The following is an 18070-nucleotide window of genomic DNA, read 5'->3' as shown; positions in this document are numbered from 1 at the left end:
CACCGACCATATCGAGCCTAATACGACCCGATATCGTTCCTCGGCCCCCGCCAGACCTTGACGTTTGAGGGTTTTACTGACTTTTCCTTGTCTTGGCCCCGACTTCCGTAGCCGGGGCCCCCGGCCCCCCTCCGTTGGGGGGTAACGGGTCGCCCGACAGGCCCGCCGAGTTGACGCGACCTGCCGCGCCGGTGAGGAGTCAGCCGCCCGCGTGACAGAACACGCGGACGTTGCCCGGGATGCACCACGGGGAGGTCCCTCACCATCGCAATGGTGCAACTCAGCCTAAGATTACTTTCTTAACCCTAGTCTAGTCTCTAGTCTAGTCTAGTGGTAAGATTCGATTCCCAATTGGGGGCAGATTTTTATTTTTTTGGTTAGTGGTAGGGCTTGTTCTAAGTCCACCTGGCTAGCGCCTAGCTACCACTATCTTATCTAAGTCTGTCGTCAATCATGTGTTCCAGCAGTTGGAGTTAGGTTATTTTATCAAATATGGCAAGCAACACATCGACTTTACACTTATTTATTAATTTAAATTCAAATATATCGGTACTATTGTCTGCTACATGATTGTGTTGTATCGTGTCAATGCACTGTTTTGAGGTCATAGTTTTTTCAACCCTATTCCGTGAATATGTTCTGAAAAAAATATAACTCTGTTTACCTTCTTTCAAAGTGCAATCAAGAACAGAAAATGAAATTTGAAAACCCTACATCACGATAAGGGCCCAACACTGTACCTTAGGGTGCCCCTTTGTATCACGAGATCTCCGCGGCCATTCCCAGCAAACAACAAGGTAAATCAATTTGATGGGGTATAAAGTGTTTTGGGCACGGTCTTGTAACAGATTGCAATATTTTAGAGGGACGACTCGTGTTTACATGGTTTGAATATTTTTGTAAGCTCTTGAGAAGTATATTTTGGGATAAAAATATCAATCGCGGTTATTTTTATCCCCTGATGGAAAAAGAGAGGTATTTGTGTTCTCTATATTATTATGTGTATGTGTACGAGTAAGAAAAATAGATAGGTGTAAGCTTTACCGTATGGGAGGACCGCACATTAATTAATAGACTATTACCTATTACTAAGAAACTAGACTTTAATTTCTACAAGATCAAACGCATTAGCTAAGTTCTGGGTCCCGCAACGCGACTGAAATATACATATTACTATTCAAAGGGCCAAGCCAATACTATTGTTTCTTTTTACTTTTACATACGTTTTTGGTAAGAGAACCAATTTCTTTGATATATCTTACTGAAAATAGAAGGTGTAATATCGTGACATCTAGCACTTGGCTCCGTCCTGATAAACCTACTAAGGCCGTAGTAGCATGTTCTTCTTTTATTTAACCGCTTGAGTCCCAGACGGCATTAATTAATGTCATAACAATTGATTATATTATCTATTGTGTCTAGATTCGCGGGCCTTGAAGGATTAATGGCAATCAAATCTCTGAGGAGAAATCTTAGTTCTACAAGTACACTCCTTGCACAATGTCTGTCATTAAGTAATAAAGTCTCACTATTTACTCCATCTGCACCCACCGCAGAGCGTGCTAATGTATGCGCAGCCGTGCCTTATATGGCCACTGTCCGGCAACCGCAACCAATTTGCCGATATTTGACTAGAACCGGTTAATAGTGGCCCTATTTGAATAATTTCCATTAGCAAACGATTTAGAACCGGTGCGTCGGATCGCGCAGTGTTTGCGTAGGACCGGGGAGGGTTATGAAAATTTTCATGAGATCCTACCCACATTTAGTAAGTGATTATCACCGACCGCTGCAGCTGCTGTTTTGATGGGATTCAATTTTAGTTAGAGCAGGTACTTAGAAATACAATTTGGAAGGTTCTACATTATAATTTGATATAATAAAGACTAACTGTTTTTTAAGAGACTGAAATCTTTGCGCACAATGCTGCGACACGAGGCTAAATAAGCAAAAGTTAGTTCTAGCACAGAATAAATACTTGATTCTGGTCCACATGGAAATAGTTATTTTATTGATTACAATGCAAGTAAGCTCGTAAATCATGGAGATAAAGTGTGCCATATTTGTCACAAATAAAGATTTGTGATAATAAATCTACCATGTCTAAACAGCTACAGGATTTTTAATAAACAAGTGCTCTAAACGTAGGCTTATTCTCTGCACTAAGGCTGAGAGATCTTACTTTTTTCACAAACCTCTCACACTCCATACAAAAAACACCACTTATGATTATCGTTATAGTTACTTTTAAAATTAAATGGTGCAACTCAACCTTAGTAATCTTCATGTCTTATCAGGTTCATTCTTTAATAAACAAGTGCTTAAAAAGTAGCCCTCTTTCTTCACTTAGTTTCACTCAACTAGGTACAAAATGTAAGGTTTCTTTTCACTCAACTTCCAGCAATGTAACGCTCGGCTTACTGGCAATGAGTTGTGGTAATAGAAGGGGTAATTAACCTAGGTTATATTGCTGCGCTATTTACCTACTCTACGGTGCTTGCGACCACAAGTTTTATAATTTAGTGCTGTATTTCAGAGTTATAAGGTTCAATACTTTTCTAATTATTCAGTGGTTTTGATGTCGATCGGGAAAAAACAAGAGACAGTGAATTGGTTGATCTGAATACTACGACCCTAGGTCACAAACAGAGGACACCAAACGTAGGTATATTTAATTAGCCTTTAGTTAAGTAAAAATTATTCCCTGAAAACAATAATTAAAAGTATTCAGGCCTCTACACACAGCCCGCTGACAGCACGGCTTGGTGTCGACAGCTTTATTTCAAAAGAAAGATGTCGACGACTTGTCCTTTCTATGAATTTTGACAACAAGTCGAAAGACGACGACTCATGTCGACGTTCAGCATTCGGTTAAATTACCCCTGAGTTAGACCATTGTCATTAAATTAGACGGTCAGTTCCATATGGACCCTGGTTCGAAAGAAACATATTTTATTTTTATTTTATTTTATACAGAACACCTACTGACTTACTTTTCTAACATACACTTTTCTTAGAATTAATTTTGTCAAATTCACAAGTTTTGTTTTCGAAATATTGTCTTCTTTAACAACAAAGTGAAAATTTGAACAATTTTGAAAGAAAATACTTTTTGCAATTCAAGCGTTATTCAAGTTTCAACGAGTTTGAAACAAATAATTTTGTTGTTGCTGAACAAACTTGGGGCAACACTCAAATTGCATATTATTCTGAATTAAATATTGAGTTATTTTTATATTTCTGGTGTTTTATTTAAGGAAAGTGAATGAAAATAGATATCAACATTGGAAAAATAAATAAATCTAATAATAATAATGTGAAAATGTTAATTACATAACTACTGTAAAAAGTACCTGATCAGTTTGTTATTATAAAAATTAATTAATCAGTTGCAATAAGTTGTAACTTCGCAACAAAAAAGTCAAGTCAGAAATAAATTTAAAGGCCTTTTATTCAGTTTTTAAAAGGCATATGGATAGTTTTTATGGATCCAGATTTTGGAAGTTTGTAAATTCGCCGTGGCGCATTTCCTTAGTAGATAAATTCCGATGCCTACCCTAAATAATAAACTAAAGTAAGAAAGTTAACTGTCTCAATAAAATTGTTTGGTAAATTACCTGTGAGCCAATACGTATTCTACAATTCACACGGCTTAGGCTCAATTAGATTATTAAACAAATTAATTTAGCCACATCAAAGATCCGAAGCACTTTAATATTAATAATGTACGTGTTAATTTCGCCAGATTAGCCGACACGGGGCTATTATATCGGCCTTTGTTCAGCATATTTTGCTCTTGATGAAACAGTGAATGAAAATAATACTTTCAAACTAAATTGGAATATAAATTTTGCAGACAATATTATCAGGTGCAATCATGGCATAAAATAAACCGTGATTTTAACGATGTGGCGATGAATTTTATAAAAAAGCAAAACTAACAGAGGTGCGTTTTAATTAACGAATAGAAACCTATAAAAAATTCGTTTTCAAAACTATATTTATATAGTATCTTTACCTTAGAGGGGGAAGGTATGTAGTGTATGTTAAAAGTGAGGTTATGTTGCATAGATGTCATTTTCCTCCTCGCCTTTTTCACAAAATAAACTTGTTACTAAATAAGTGTGTTTCAATCATAATAGTGGAAAAATTGAATTATAATATCTATACTAGTTCGATCTGTCTGTTGGCCAAAGTCAACTGACCAAGCTGAAGGCAGAGGATGGCAGAGCCATTTCGTCGGGGCCGGAGATATTGGAAGAGGTTGAGAAGTTCTACGGACAATTATACACGACTGTACGCGCACCTGTCACAAATCTAGCCGAAGACCCAAGAGCTAGACTGACCCGACACTATACCGAAGATATCCCGGACGTCAGTCTGTACGAGATTAGAATGGCTCTCAAACAGCTGAAGAACAACAAGGCACCGGGTGATGATGGAATCACGGCTGAGCTTTTGAAGGCAGGCGGAACGCCGGTACTAAGGGCTCTTCAGAAGCTGTTCAATTCCGTCATCCTCGAAGGAAAAACGCCTACGACATGGCACAGAAGTGTGGTGGTACTCTTCTTCAAAAAAGGTGACAAAACCTTGTTGAAGAATTATAGACCCATCTCACTTCTGAGCCATGTCTACAAGCTGTTTTCGAGAGTCATTACGAATCGTCTCGCTCGCAGGCTCGACGACTTCCAGCCTCCCGAACAAGCCGGTTTCCGAAAAGGCTTTAGTACCATAGACCACATACATACGCTAAGGCAGATTATACAGAAGACCGAGGAGTATAATCAACCACTTTGCCTGGCGTTTGTGGATTATGAAAAAGCCTTCGATTCGGTCGAGACCTGGGCAGTGCTACAGTCTCTCCAAAGGTGCCAAATTGACTATCGATATATCGAAGTGTTGAGGGGTTTGTACAAAAACGCCACAATGTCGGTCCGCCTCCAGGATCGGGACTCGAAACCTATCCAGTTGCAGCGAGGGGTAAGACAGGGAGACGTCATATCTCCAAAACTGTTTACCACCGCCCTGGAAGATGTCTTCAAGCTTCTGGACTGGAACGGATTTGGCATAAATATCAACGGCGAGTACATCACCCACCTTCGATTCGCGGACGATATCGTAGTCATGGCTGAGACCTTGGAGGATCTAGGCACAATGCTCGATGGCCTCAGTAGAGCCTCTCAACAAGTGGGCCTCAGAATGAACATGGACAAGACAAAAATCATGTCTAATGTCCGTGTTGCACCCACTCCTCTGAAGGTTGGAGACTCTACACTCGAAGTTGTTGACAATTATGTATACCTGGGACAAACAGTCCAGTTAGGTAGGTCCAACTTCGAGAAAGAGGTCAATCGTCGAATCCAACTCGGATGGGCAGCGTTCGGGAAGCTTCGCCATATACTCACGTCCGAAATACCGCAGTGTCTTAAGTCGAAAGTATTTGACCAATGCGTGTTGCCAGTGATGGTATACGGATCTGAGACGTGGTCGCTTACTATGGGCCTCATAAGAAGGCTCAAGGTCACCCAAAGGGCGATGGAGCGGGCTATGCTCGGAGTTTCCCTGCGTGATCGAATCAGAAATGAGGAGATCCGCAGGAGAACCAAAGTAACCGACATAGCTCGCAGAATTGCTAAAATCAAGTGGCAGTGGGCGGGGCACATAGCTCGTAGAGACGATGGCCGTTGGGGCAGGAAAGTTCTCGAGTGGCGACCACGGGCTGGAAGACGTAGCGTGGGCAGGCCTCCTACTAGGTGGACCGACGATCTGGTGAAGGTCGCGGGAAGAGCCTGGATGCGGGCAGCGCAGGACCGTTCATTGTGGAAAACCTTGGGGGAGGCCTTTGTCCAGCAGTGGACGTCATTTGGCTGAAAAGAAAAGAAGAAGAAGAAATCTATACTAATACTAATAAATACATGCATAATAATCGTTATACAATCGTGAAAAGTGATTTTGACTAACGCGCTTGGTCAAAACCACTTTTGACTGGAAAAATCAGTCAAAAGTGATATTGACCAAGGTCATCATTTTTTCAGTCAAAAAAAATTCAAGATTTTTGCAGTCAAAAGTGGTTTTTTTGACCGATTACGAGTTTTGACTGTAACACCTACATTGCGTGTTACTTGATGATAGTTAATACATATTATTTTAGGCTCTAAAATAAAAGAGGTATAATATTAATGTTACTTCGATAGTGAGTGTAGTGGAAGTTAATAAAATGAAAGAGTGGACTGTATACAATTAATTGTCTATTCGGTATAAATTAACAATGATATTGAGACCGTTTAGTGCCAAGTCGTTGAAGAGAGTGCGTCAGGATCGTCTTCTTAGATGTTCGCTCGCGAACCGAACATTGCTCGTTCGTTCGCCGAACGCTCGCCGCTCCCTCCGGTCACGCCGCCCGCGGGCAATGTCCGTGAGTAGACAATTAACAACAATAATAAGGGTCCCTATAAAATTAATAAAATGTTTCCTGTCGATTTTATAACCTAACTCACAGTTAATTGGAAGTACCTACAACATGACGTAATAGTGTCAGACTACGTGATGCATTTTCTCATTCCCTGTATAATGAAGGTAACAATGCAAACTAATATTAATTCCACACTCGGAAAGCTCCAAAAGAAAGACGTCATCTCTTAGTTACAGTCTTACAGCTCATTAAGGAACTCCGTAACTCTTAGCGCGGTGTCGCGCGCACGCCCCGTAACGACCTCTCGCGGCCGAGTGGCGTTTAGGTACTTGATTTCGCGATGCAGTTTATTTAGCCACGGCAAATATGGAGTTAGCAAAATAGTGTTTTTTATGCATTTTGCTTTAAGTGTCCTTAAGGGGACTGAAGCTACGGGGCTCCTTGAGAGATAGGGATCAACCGTCATTCGCTAAGTGTGCCAGCTGAAATCTTAATTGTTGGCGACATGAAGGTAGAAGTTTACTATTGTCCCTTTAACTCCATAGTGCAGCCGTGTCGCGCGCACATCCCGTAACAAACTCTCACGGCTGAGTGGCGCTTACTTGATATCGCTTCCATTCATGATGCAGTTTATGTGGCTACAATAACTATATGGCGTCAGGAATTAAAAAAACAATGGTTTTTTGAGAATTCATTTTTCATCACGTACTTATGCAGCAGGCAGGGGGGCTAAAACCAACCGTCATCCGTTAAATTGAATCTAATAAAAATAATTAATCTACCTCATTCATGATTTTGTAGCGCTACTTACGAGTATGTCCAAATATTTTAGACAAACTCATACTCGTATTTTTATTATCAAATCAAACTGTATATTATATTCTGTGCTCAAGTTCTCAGTTTTCGTGGTTTCAATATGAGAATACTACAAACGTAAACTAGTAACTAGTTGCCAAGACCGCGCTGTCAGAGTTGTGTTCTTGCGGCTACAACACGAAATATGAAAGCTTTGAGACAATAAAATACGTTCATAGTTCACTATATCAACTCTAGGAAGCTATAAATCAAATGACCTTTATTGTAATAGATGTAAGTATTTAGAAGTTATTTAAAAACCGACTCCGTAAAATAGGTGCACTAAAAAAGATGCCACATATTTTGACTAAGGTGTTTATAGAGCTTGGCTCTACTGCCAAATTTTTGTGGGAGCCATACGGTTTGCTTGGAAGCATTTTACATGAAATTATTTTTTTGTAGTAGTTAATTTAATAAGTGACCGAAAGTTTTTTCGGTCCGTTAACCCATTATTAATAGAGGTTTTAAGTGACAAAAAATATTAAAATAGGATAGCAACTGAATAAAGTTTTCATGACATAATAACGTTATTATGAGAGGCACGTCTTCCCAAGTAGTTGATAGCGCGCGCCGAGTCGGGTGACGTGCAATTTGCATCCAATTGCACCAACTAAGTGAGTGTCCTTGTCAATCAAAAGTAGGAAGCAAATTTAATTTTGATTACGTATTCCTAATATTGAATTGTTAATATCTATATAATTGCATTGAGTTATAATGTAGGTACTGTATAATTGTTTATTTTATTCTTTAATCTGACCTATACTCGTACTACAGTAATTTACAGCCATGAATAATTAATTCCTATTGTGGCTTTTAAACGATTTAATAGATAGTAAAACAAATACCTAAAGTCTACCAAATGTCACATAGTCACACCTAGGTACGTTCTAAAAGGAACCCGCATACAAAATTTGAGAGATTTTGGAGATTTCGTGATGAGTGAGTGAATCAGTGACCTTTACCACAAAATATAACAAAAGGTAAACTCCATACTAAGCGTGCTCGAGCCACGCACACATAGACACCGCTCACGTACGCGTTATCAAGACTGTCTCGGACGAATGCGAGGCGCGACTGCGTTCGCTTGAGTGACGCTGCTCACGCGTTTGTGAAATTATTTTTTTTTTTGTGCGAAAATGAGTGAACAACAAAAAAGGGGTATTATAACATTTGTTAAGTAGATGGTTGCTTACACTCAACATTAAAAACTAAATTTTCGTTTTTTAAACTACCGCTACTATTGATTCCGCGAGGTAAGTTAAAGGTATTTATTTGTATTTCAATAGTTCGTTTAACATTGACAAATTGAAAGTCAACCCAATTATTTTGGAATATCGAAGTGTTTTAAAGAGGTTTTAGGAATTATTGGATAATAGTGTCAACCACCCAACTACATACTACGTCATACTACTTCCTTCTCGTGTATTTGTTTGCTAACTATTACTATACTATTTACGTACTAAACATAACTACATAATTATACATGGATAATGTGGATATCTGTTATTGTCTTTCTTCCATAGTATTAAAAGTTTCATTTTACTATCATAACGAAATAAACGCAACACGTGACAAGACAACCCTAGCGCAACGGCCGAGCGCAGGTATGCGAAGCGAAGTACATACATGAGTTTACCTTCTGTTAAATTTTGTGCCTTTACGATCTAGATATGTTGCTAATTTTTTTTTATCCGCAACGAGGAAGCTCTTGGCTTGTATCTCACCTGATGGTAAGTGATGATCAGGCCGAAGGCACATATTCAACCACGGTGTTAAACATGATGTGTAATCAATACGAATAAGTATTTGAAACTTCTTACAAAATTCATTCAACTTTTATTTTACTTTGCTGAATGTTGTCCAGCATTCAAACCATGTAACCTTAAATCCCTCTACAAACTTCATCGATCCGCAAACACAATGTTTGCGAGTCTAGCTTTTGTGGAACTTCAACTATTTGCGAAGAATTCTAATATGTTTGATGGACGTGGTTTTATAGTGAACCGCTTTCTTTAAATAAAACGACGAGAAAACGAAATGATGAACGTAAACGTTAGAGATATTAAGTTGTGTTTTCAGAAAATCGCTTAAATGTTAAAGTTTAATTTATCTTGAATAAACATAACGTATTACAACACGGTAACTACGAAAAATCCAACACAATATTATTCTTTCTAAAAACACCAATAAGGAAACTATTTCCAAATATTATTTTCGTATGACAAAACAAAATTGAAATTTGAATTACAAATTCGAAGAGAATCTTTTTTTTTTTCGTTACACTGCAAAGGGTATTTTCGTGTGAACGTTAATATTAAGACACGTATAAACTACCTACTACTAAACGGATTGCAAAAACAGTTCCTGCAAAAAACCGTGTCTCCGTGGGAACAAGCCCTTAGCTGAGCCGTCATCAGTATTAATTTTGTGAAAACATTAATCTCAGAAGTGAAACTACAAACGTTTGTGGTATCTTTACGCTCAATAACGCGTCTACGTTCTTAGAGTTAAACAGACACATTTCAAGTTGGTACTAGAATCCTAGCCCAAGTACTACGTTAATTGTCTATCCTTTCATTGTATCAGTTACCTTAGCGGCTTGGAACAATAGATCTATCCTACAAAAGGGTCGGTCTGAAGATTAACAGAACCTGGAGTATTAGATATACCTATTGTGTTGAATAGTGCTCTAATCACCACCATCATCTCCCTTGGTGACTATTCCAGAATGAATCTACATTCAGTATAAGCATCATGTAAATGAATGAATCTATTACTAATATTATAAAGAGGTAAAGTTTGTGTGTTTGTATATTTGTTAAATTGTAAGGGGTAATATCGGGATCTACTGAACCGATTTCCAAAATTCTTTCACCAATAGAAAGCCACATTATTGCTGAGTGTCATAGATTAAATAAAAAACCGGAAAATTCCACGCGGGTGAAGCCGCGGGCGGAGAGCTAGTAGTTTATAAGCGTGTAAGACCGTCTGAAATCCCAACTAGTATTATAAATGCGAAAGTAACTCTGTCTGTCTGTCTGTCTGTTACGCTTTCCCGCTTAAACCTCGCAACCGATTTTGATGAAATTTGGCATAGAGATAGTTTGAGTCCGGGGAAAGAACATAGGATAGTTTTTATCCCGGTTTTTGAAACAGGGACGCGCGCGATAAAGTTTTTCTGTGACAGACAAAATTCCACGCGGGCGAAGCCGCGGGCGGAAAGCTAGTACCAAATAAATTCATAATTGAAATAACACGAAATACACTCGTCGTCAAATAAATCGCACCTCGCGCGACAAGCACTTTCAAACGTATGCATCCCCACTTCCCACCAATATTGGCACTATTTAAAAGCCTAGTTACTGTTCTAAACTTGATTTCACTATGGGAAAGGTTTTTACCATAAAAATGTGTCTCTAGAAGGATCCAGAGTCACTTCTTCATAAAATTACGCTTGAGCCAACTTTTATGGCTATAAAACTGTTAAGTTGAGATTAATTGCTATCCATCTGTTAAAGAGGACACGTGAGATTATTATTTGGTTTTATAACCATAAAAAATGGTCTAATTGATCCCAGAGGTGAGCCCAAAGTGAGGTATTTTTTCAAGTTTTTCAAGTCACATTTATTGTATATGTTAATCGTTTATTAGGAAATTAAATGTGTTTTTCTTTAAGGATATTTATTGGGCTTTCAAATAACACCAATATTGTTGGGGCACCATGATTATGTCAGAAGAAAATCTTTAAAGTTCGCCTCGCAGAAGGTGCGATTTATTTGATGTTGAGTATAGGTGTAATTTCATCGACACGGTGCTAATTGAAGTAATTAACCTGTCAAAACAAATTTCGATAGAGATAGTGACAGGTCACAAAATACAGGGTAATTTAGTGCTTAGGTAAGTACTAATTTAATTACACGTAATAACGAGGTGTCAAAATACAATTTCCTAACACATTTTAAAGCATTAGGGCTTCTATCGTCACTTGTACACAGACATTTGACTTTTCATAAGATTTCAGGACAACAAAAAGGTTTTTACATGGTCTGCCTTAATTTGTAGACTAAACGAGAATTAAATCAATTAGTCAATGACCAAATCTACGAAATCAGCCATTTAGGTGAATCCAGTTTGAACTTTTCCAACAATCTAAACCTAAAATTGGGTTTCCCTAATCGACGAAAAGTTCACAATCTAAAATTGAGATTTCGTAATCGTTAGTGACAAGTCGATTAACTTCAAATTTCGTTATTTTACAATGAATTTTATTGTAAACTAGCTGTGCCCGCGACTTCGTCCGCGTGGAATAATGACTTTGGGTAGGCACTTTTAATAATTTAGTCTAATTATTTTACAAATAGCTTTTGCCCGCGACTTCGTCCGTGGAGAAGTCGAAAACGTTCTCATACGATTATTTTTAAATGTTTTAACGTTATTATCTAAATGTTTGAATACTTTTAAAATATAAAAATCAGGTTAAATAAACATGAAAATATTTTTTTCTTATATTTTATGAATATGCAGCTCGGCCTTTGATCCGGTGAAAGTTACTCGGTGGTATTAGTTTTTTACAACGAAATCGAAAACTACACCTACCGCAGTATTATTGGTAAACTTTTTTTTATATTTTCCTACGGGTGCTAGAATCACCAAGCTTCCAGCATGCCACTGGCCGTGGGAGAAGGAGCTTTTCCTCAAGACTACTCCCACTACCTCAAGGGCCTCCGCCAAAACTCGCGCGAAAATGAGTTTATGTATACAGCGCAAGCAGGTGCCCGCGGCATGACTTTCATGCATTAAGGTTCGGCCAAACCAACGCGATCAACCGGCGTGCAGCGATGGCGATCAATGCATTTAGGTCTGGTCGCCATCGCTGCACGCCGGCTGATCGCGGTGTGATCGCGTTGGTTTGTCCGAACCCTTACTATGTATTGTTGGGCGAGCGCACGCAGCGGGCACCCACTCCGAGGTTAAGTGGAGGCCCCTAGAGTATGGTAGTCGTTAACATGACGTCATGATTGTAAAAAATGCACTAATGAGTAATTAATATCAACTTTGAAGCAAATCACCACTAAAATAACTTTCTACCCCTTTTTAACATAGTTACGGGGTGCATTTCACTAAAATACGAAACACGTCTTCCATTAATTCTATTATAGAATGCTTATGCAAAATTTTAAGTAGATTGGACGAAGGAATCTCGTTATTTCATACAAACTTTGCCCCTCCTTTTTACCTCCTTAGGGGTAGAATTTTGGAAAATCCTTTCTTATCAGATGCTTACGTCATACAAAGAACACACCGTCCAAGTTTCAGGTCTTTACGATCAGCGGTTTAGGCTGTGCATTGATCCATCAGTAGCGCGCGTAGTACTTGATCATTATTTTGCTGCGATGTGATTTTAAAACTGCGATATCTCCTAAGATATTTATTGAAATCGAATGGTGTAAAGGGCAAGAATGTTTAAAATTAAATACTTGTGGTGAATAATTTATTTATTTGGATAAGGATTAATATCATGTTTATAAAAACACCTTCGCAAATAATGCATTATTTTAAAACAGATTTTTTTTGCATAAAAATGGTTACTATGAGCCAACCTTAAAAGATAGACATATGCTACCGCGGACTTTTTTAAAGAACTTTTAAAGGGGAACAATCCTGTCATACATGATTTTTGCGAAACTTTAACCGTTTACGCAGCGTCAGCTCTCAAAAGGAAAAAAATCACTGATTTGAAATATTCTTGATTGGTGCTCCGCTCCTATTGGTCTTAGCGTGATGATAAATAGCCTAAAGCCTTCAGGAACTAACGGGCTATCCAACACAAAAAGAATTTTTCAAATCGGTCGAGTAGTTCCTGAGATTAGCGCGTTCAACCAAACAAACAAACAAACAAACAAACAAACAAACAAACAAACAAACAAACAAACAAACAAACAAACAAACTCTTCAGCTTTATAATATTAGTATAGATACACCAACCGGCCATTGTGGAAATCATTGGGGGAGGCCTATGTTTAGCAGTGGACGTCCTAGGCCTGAAATGATGATGATGATGATGATGACGATGAAAATGACTTACAAGCAAGCTAAACACTGGATTCTTATGTAGGTGTAAAAACTACAATTTTGCAACAAAAAATACCGATGCAATACGAATTGTTACAATTGGAATAAGGTTATACTTATTGTCAATTTTTGCCCACTTTGGGTATCACGAACTATTTGACACTGACAGCTGTACATTGAAATATAATGCTCGCTCGCGAATTCTGCTCAAGTTCGCAATCATTTGTAACAAAGCCAAGTTCGTCTCACCAAGTGTAGTCAAACACCGTAACAATGACTAACTTAGTTGCATACTAATACGGATGCAAATTGACGAGTACCACGCAGAAATTGCTTTCGAACTATGTCGCAATCTATTGTGGAAGTCTATCATATTATAATCAATACTTTATTAAATAATAATAGTGATTAATTTATTTATTTCTTAATTTATACTTCAATGCCAAAAATATTAACACTAGGCGAACTTAATGCCATAAGGCATTCTCATCGAGTTTACCTTTGGGTTATGCAGAAAAATTAGTCGTGATGCATCTTAGGCTGAGTTGCACCACCTAACTTTGACCGTAACTTTAACGATAACCGGTGTTTTTCGTATGGAGTTTGACAGATTTTTGACATAAATTGTCAAAATTAATGCAAGACAAGACCCAGCCTTAATTTAATTACCATTCTTATGCTTCATCAACCACACCAAGTACCAACGCGTGCAGATCGCGATCATAGGCCAATGACAGGTCGCAGGTCGCGCGACAACTAGATGTTTATTTTAATGATAGACTTTAGGTGTAGATTCTCATTACCAGAAAAACTGCTGCCACATACCAATATTATTTATTAAACCTTTTCCTCCACCTTTACACGCTCTTTGTGAGCTCCCAAAAAGGAAAATCAACACCAATAAATTACTTTCAATTCAACCTGCAGAGCCAATCGGTGAACTTAAATAAACTACTCAACATTAATAAAGCACTGACATTTGAGTAAATACGTTCGGGAAAGTCAAAGAGGTAAAAAGCGGGAAAACCAATTTGGCTTTGCATACGAAGGCGCGATGGGTTAAATAACGTTCGATGGAAATTTTATAATTTGATGGCCCTCGTGAAGGCATGGGGCCTGAAAATAATCAAATTCCTTGGTTAGACTTATTGAATCTGCGGAATTTTACCATTAAGAAATTATTTTTTTTTTTACTGATTTATTTTAGTCTTTGCTTAGCAACAAATTGTGGTCATCTTTCAGAAAATAATATTATTGTTAAGAAAAAGGTAGGTTAGGTTAGGTTAGGTCAGGCTCGGCTAGCGGCCCTCCGCGACTTAGGGGTGGAGTTTCGTAAAGTCCGTTCTTAGCGGATGTCTACACCCTATTTGGAACCTACCTGCCAAAAAAGTTTGTAGGTGTTATAATTTCTGAGATTTCGTGATTAACAAATGAGTGGTAAGTATTTCGCTTTTATTATAGATCATTTTAATGATATAAGCCGCGGGATTGTGAACATATACTATCTATCTATCTATCAGTTACAGCACTTTCCCCAGCCTCGTTCATTCCCCGTTTCCACCGCTCATGAGGCTCTTGATTAATTCGCTTTGTTCTGCTTTTATGGGGATTGTTTAGATTTGTTTGATCGCATATTAATGACACGACAAATTTCACCCGCGAAGTTTTTGGGAAACACGCTTCCCAGAGTTTTATTACAATCGTTGGAATGGAATTGCTCTGTTTTTTGTAGTAGACTAAGAGCTAGTGAACGCCAGACCTACGTCATTTTATAAAAGCTGAAAGTTTGTCAGCGTATGCTCCCAATATAGGATATAATGGTGAATTATGATGTTTGGGTCATCGTGGCTTTGGTAGCTACCCTAAAAAAACTGTCTGGCAAGGAGTTGGAACGGTCAAAACTGTCTGGCATATGAGGAAACTACTTGTAATTATTGCCCAAATATGATAAGTAGTAGTTTCTCCAACAGCCAGACAGTTTTGACAGTTCCAACTCTTTGCCAGACAGTTTTTTTAGGGTAGCTACCAAAGCCACGATGACCCAAATTTATATAATAAATATAATTATATAATAAATATATTTATATAATAAATATAATTATATAATAAATATATTTATATAATAAATATAACTCAAAGGTAACTGACTGACTGACATAGTGATCTATCAACCACTGGACAGATCGGGCTGAAATTTGGCATGCAGGTAGATGTTATGACGTAGGCATCCGCTAAGAAAGGATTTTACGAAACTTCACTCCTAAGGGGGTAAAACGGGATCCACGCGGCCGCTAGTAAATTCATAGGAACGTTCATCAATACCTTAACGCTCACGAATCAACCCTGTATTCACCGCGTTGTCACCACACAGAAAGTTAGATTCAGTGCGCCAGACAAACTCAAACTGTGATTAATTTAGTGCATACCCTGCGCTAGTCGCTAGCTGAACTTAAATGCGGTTTACTTGCAGAACTTTCATACAGGATAACGTTTTAAGCCCTCGTTGATATACGATGGAACCTGGATCCCACGCCTTGTTAGTAAAGGATCCAGTTTGCAGTAACGTAGTAATTAATCATCATCATATTGGATTATAAGTATTTACATGTCCGGCGTTTATGAAACACTAGCGGCCTCCCACGACTTCGTACGCATGGATCCCGTTTTACCCCCTTAGAGGTGGAGTTTCGTAAAATTCTTTCTTAGCGGATGCCAACGTCATAACATCTACCTGCATGCCAAATTTCAGCCCGATCCGTCCAGTGGTTTGGGTTGTGCATTAATAGATCACTATGTCAGTCAGTCAGTATAATTAGATAATAGTGTAAATACAGTCAGTATATTATTTAGTAATGAAAGACCGCAAAATAGGTACCAGTGGTCGTAACGCGCTCTCTGCCGTCATGGTTTACGCCCATATTCACAAACGATGCTTGCTTATGTGAAGCAGCAAATCGAACGCACAGCGTTGAATAGAGCTCTGTGATTGGTTCGTGTGTCACTATGCGTCCATGCGCACTGTGAGACCTCATTTAATAATGTTTGTGAATACGGGCGTTAGACTGAGCAGACGCCATTTAAATGCTCATACTCATACTGTTTAGTGTTATTATAGTTGTTATTGTTTTTTGTACTTACATCGAATAAATACTTTTTCTTTCATCCTAAAATGAGGACAATTAAAATTTTAACTAGATACTAACGTAATAAAATTAAAGTTCTTCGATCTAAAGCACAAGCTCTATCTTAAGGTTGCAATGTCCACACACAGACTCTCAGAAAGGAAACTTGAGTAAAAGTGCACGTAACTTTCATGGCTGACTTTCAAGGGAGAGTACTCAAGAGGCAATACCTAGCCTGATCTGAAAGAAGTTGTAAGTATAATGTAAGTTTTAATATTCTAATTTAAACGTAAACGTCGAGAAATTTTAGACTGGATATGCAAACGTTTATAAATATCATAATTATAATCATATTCTGAGCTTGCTTCACTAACATAATTAAGCTTTATTAAAAAATTACGTAAATAAAATAAATAACATTATTATAATACTAAACTACTCGTACTTTAATAACTAAACTAAACCTAAAATAACCTCGGACAGACAGACATATCGAAACTATAAGGGTTCCTTGTCAGGACTACGAAACCCTAAAAAGTATCAGGGCTTAGTATTATGATTACGTAACGATGTCCAAAACTCTCTAAGCTACTTCTAATTTTAATCATTCTATCAATAGACTTGATAAAGTCATAAGTTTACTTGAAGTTTCGAGCCTGGTTTACTTATTTCACGGACTTCATATTAAGTTCATCCAATCACACGCTATATTGAGTTTTGTTTTTGTTTCAAAATATGAGCCCTCTACTTCAAATAACTTAAATCCAAAAATCACATCACATAAAGATAATTGTTCTAAAAATTACTGAAAATAATAAAGCTGTAAATCACAAAGAAGTAACTGAAAATAATACGATTACCTACAGAGCTATGCGGTTTCCATACCGCATACCGTAAGTCAGGTATTTCCGTTACATCCAACGCTAACAACCAATTTGAAGTGTCACATTCTCATCGTAGTTGCCGCCATTTGAGATGCTCCAGCTTACTGATTGCTATTAAGGCTAAGTGTGAAAATGTATATGTACCTATATGTATTAAGGAACACTTTGGCAACCACGTAATACAGTTGATAAAAAACGCATTGAGTTTTAAAAATATGTATGTATCAGTTAGTTACGTCGCAGTCATCTTAAAAATTTAATTATTTATATCAATCATCGGCATCTGGAAATCTGGACCAATTTTGTAAAGAAGAATTAACAACTTCATCATAGGTGTGAGGATTCACGCCATATACCAGTCCTCAATCAACAAACCTAGAACAACTCCAATAAACGCTTGTGGCCCTTCTGGTCATTTCATTTCCCAACAATTAAAAAAGCCTGCCCGCTGAAAACGTTATATTTTTGCCAACAGAAATAAAAGATAATTTGCCGGTCCGAATTATTTACAATTCTGTATCCTATTACACGCGCAACCACCCAGCTTTTTCAGAATTACATAAATTAGCATTCCATCTTTAATTTAATCCGCTCTACATCAGCACTCATGCCACAGTGTAAATGTAAGCAGTAAGATAAGACATAATGTCAACTAACACTTCCCACCATGTTTTTTTTCGTACGAATATTATATTTGAAAGAAAATAGTTAAAGCTATTATTATT

The sequence above is a fragment of the Ostrinia furnacalis genome, unplaced genomic scaffold, assembly GCF_004193835.3.
Source record: "Ostrinia furnacalis isolate ACB-3 unplaced genomic scaffold, ASM419383v2 OfSCF4519, whole genome shotgun sequence".
NCBI classification, from domain to species: domain Eukaryota; kingdom Metazoa; phylum Arthropoda; class Insecta; order Lepidoptera; family Crambidae; genus Ostrinia; species Ostrinia furnacalis.
This window is presented reverse-complemented; position numbering follows the sequence as displayed.